Here is a 3,470-nt window from a genome sequence, read left to right on the forward strand (position 1 = left end):
GCCCCGCCCTTCACTTGGAGTCTCAGAGCGACTTACAAACTCCTTTCCCTTCCCCTCCCCTCAACAGACACCCCGTGAGGTGGGTGGGGCTGAGAGAGCTCTTTCGAGAAATGCCCTTTCAAGGACAGCTCTTATCAGAACCAGGGCTATTTGGGGGCAGGAACGCACAGGAACGGAGTTCCGGCTGGCTCCCAAGTTGGCCATGCCCAGCAGGAACTCAATAGCATAATAGGCCACACCCAACAGCAGAAATCCATTAAGATTGGCTTCATTAGGGGTGTGTGGCCTAACATGCAAAGGAGTTCCTGCTCCAAAAAAAAGCCCTGTGTTTAGAGAACAAACAAGGTAAACAGAATAACAAGCAAAAGGTGGGTGTCAAACATGCGGTCTGGGGGTCGGATCAGGTTTTGACAACAAACAAGGTAAACAGAATAACAAGCAAAAGGTGGGTGTGGCTGGATAACCACACTTCTGGTGACATGGCGTTGCGGCCTAATGTGCTAATTAGCTGTGCTGGCAGGGGTGTGGCCTAATATGCTAATGTGTTTCTGGTGTTGGGTGTGGCCTATTATGCTAATGAGTTCCTGCTGGGCTTTTTCTACAAAAAGAGTCCTGATCAGAACTACGGCTTGCCCAAGGTCATCCAGCAGCTGCAAGTGGAGGAGTGGGGAATCAAACCTGGTTCTCCCAGATTAGAGTCTGTGCACTTAACCACTACACCAAACTGGCTCTATAGGGTTGTCAGACTCTCCAGTGAAGGTGGGGTCCTCTGCTGACAGGCCCCACCTCCCCGCCAGTTGATTGGTGGCAGGGTCTCCATTGGCATTCCACAGCTAAGGATACATCTGCTCATCAGTCTTCAGTTTTGACATGTTTATTTCCTTCACTATGCCCACCCCCCAGAATTAAATCCAAAGGAACGGGAACCTAGGCTTGTTATTCCTGTTTGGTCCTCGCATCTGCTAAAAATCTTCATTATGCTGCATGCTGACTTGCTGCCCACCTTCTACATATATATACGGACTGGCAACTTCCATTTCATTGTATCTAAAGCAGTGTGCATACACATGAAAGCTTATACCTTGAATAAATCTTTGTTGGTCTCAAAGGTGCCACTGGACTCAAACTTTGTTCAGGTTTGATTGACGCAAAGGACAAGCAAAAGCCAGTTTGGTGTAGTGGTTAAGAGCACATTCTCTAATCTGGGAGAACCGGGACTTATGCAGCTGCTGGTGTGACCTTGGGTCAGTCACAAGTTCTCTTGGAGCTGTTCTCTCATGAACCGTCCTCGAAAGAGGTCTCTCAACCCACCGACCTCACAAGGTGTCTGTTGTGGGGAGGGGGAGGGAAAGGAGCTTGTAAGACATTCTGAGACTCCGAGTGAAGGGTGGGGTATGAATCCAACCTCTTCCTCCTCCAAATTGACCTGAAGTTTTTTTTCTGGTTGAAATGGCTGCAGCCATTCCTGTGTCCAAATTGTGACTGAGGCCTGAAGACATGGCAACCTCATATGCATAGGGAGGCTGGGGAAAGCTGTAACGTAAGAACATAAAATCAGCCCTGTGGATCAGACTAGTGGTCCATCTAGTCCAGCATCCTATCTCACACAGTGGCCAACCAGTTCCTCTGGACAGTCAACAACAGGGCATAGAAGCAGAGGCCTTCCCCTGATAAGAACATCAGAAGAGCCCTGCTGGATCAGACCAGTGGTCCATCTAGTCCAGCATCCTTTCTCACATTGTGGCCACCAAGTTCCTCTGGAGGGCTAACAACAGGGCAGAGAGGCCAAGGTTTCATTAGAACACTAGAAGAGCCCTGCTGGATCAGACCAGTGGTGCATCTAGTCCAGCATCCCGTCTCACACAGTGGCCAACCAGTTCCTCTGGAGGGCCAACAACGGGGCATAGAGGCCGAGGCCTTCCCCTAATAAGAACATCAGAAGAGCCCTGCTGGATCAGACCAGTGGTCCATCTAGTCCAACATCCTTTCTCACATTGTGGCCACCAACTTCCTCTGGAGAGCCAACAACAGGGCAGAGAGGCCGAGGTGTCATTAGAACATCAGAAGAGCTCTGCTGGATCATACCAGTGAGGGTCCATCTAGCCCAGCCTCCTGTCTCACACAGTGGCCAACCAGTTCCTCTGGAGGGCCAACAACAGGGCATAGAGGCCAAGGCTTTCCCCTGGTAAGAACATCAGAAGAGCCCTGCTGGATCAGACCAGTGGTGCATCTAGTCCAGCATCCTGTCTCTCACAGTGGCCAACCAGTTCCTCTGGAGGGCATACAACAGGGTGTAAAGGCAGACACATTTTCAGACACCTGCTGGATAAGCCGCCCTGAGCCCGCACGCGGGGAGGGCGGGGTATAAATGAAATAAAATAAAATAAAAATAAAATAAAATAAAAATTATATTGCCTCCTGGAAGCTGGGATTCAGAGGCTGACTGCCTCTGTACATGGAAGTTCCCTTTAGTCTCCATGGCTAGTAGCCACAGATAGAGCTTTCCTCCATGAATTCCTGCTTTTAAATCCATCTATGCCTGTAGCCATCACTGCCTCCTCTGGCAGCGAATCTCACATTTTAATTACTCACTGTATATAAAGAAAAGTAAATCCTTTTGTCCCTCCTGAATCTACTGCCCGTCAGTTGGATTGGATGTGTTTCCATGGCTCTGCTTTCCTTTCAGGGTCGAAACCAGAAGAGACACCACAAAAATGGCAGTAGGAAACGTGCTTCTTTGGACGTCGGCGCAAAGATGCTTCATCCGAGCAGAACGTTCTGTTCATTTCACTCGCACGCTGAGAAATTATTTTTCAAGAAAGGGAGCTTACGGTGGATGAGTCGAAAGCTGGTGGCATTTCTGCATGGGAACATGGGGAAATGTTTTGTTCTTCAACTGACAAAGTCGTTCTGGATCCATTTATGCCTAGTAAATCCATCCTGTATTGATTTCCTTCGGAGCAGATGGCCCTGCTTGTTTCCAAAGTGAAGTCAATGTAGCTGCATGCTAAAGCCAACTTCGTGGCTGACTGATGGCAGAAGAAATATTAAGGGGGGGGGGGGAGAGAATCCAAGAACCATATTGTATGTACTATAAGAGCAAACTTTTTTCCTCCAAATTTGCTCAAGATACAGATTGAGATGGGTAGCTGTGTTTGTCTGCAGCAGTAGAGAAGAACAAGAGTCCAGTAGCACCTTAGAGACTAACAAAATTTGTGGCTTGGACAAGAAGAAGAAGAACAAGAAGAAGAACAAGAACAAGAAGAAGAAGAACAAGAAGAACAAGAAGAAGAAGAACAAGAAGAAGAACAAGGAGAAGAAGAGGAGGAGGAGGAGGAGGAGATTGGATTTATACCCCGCCCTTCACTACCCAAGGGAGTCTCAGAGCAGCTTACAAACTCCTTTCCCTTCCCCTCCCCACAACAGACACCCTGGGAGGTGGGTGGGGTTGAGAGAGCTCTTGCCGCTCT

This window comes from Gekko japonicus, unplaced genomic scaffold, assembly GCF_001447785.1.
Source record: "Gekko japonicus isolate JY-2015 unplaced genomic scaffold, Gekko_japonicus_V1.1 scaffold1725, whole genome shotgun sequence".
NCBI classification, from domain to species: domain Eukaryota; kingdom Metazoa; phylum Chordata; class Lepidosauria; order Squamata; family Gekkonidae; genus Gekko; species Gekko japonicus.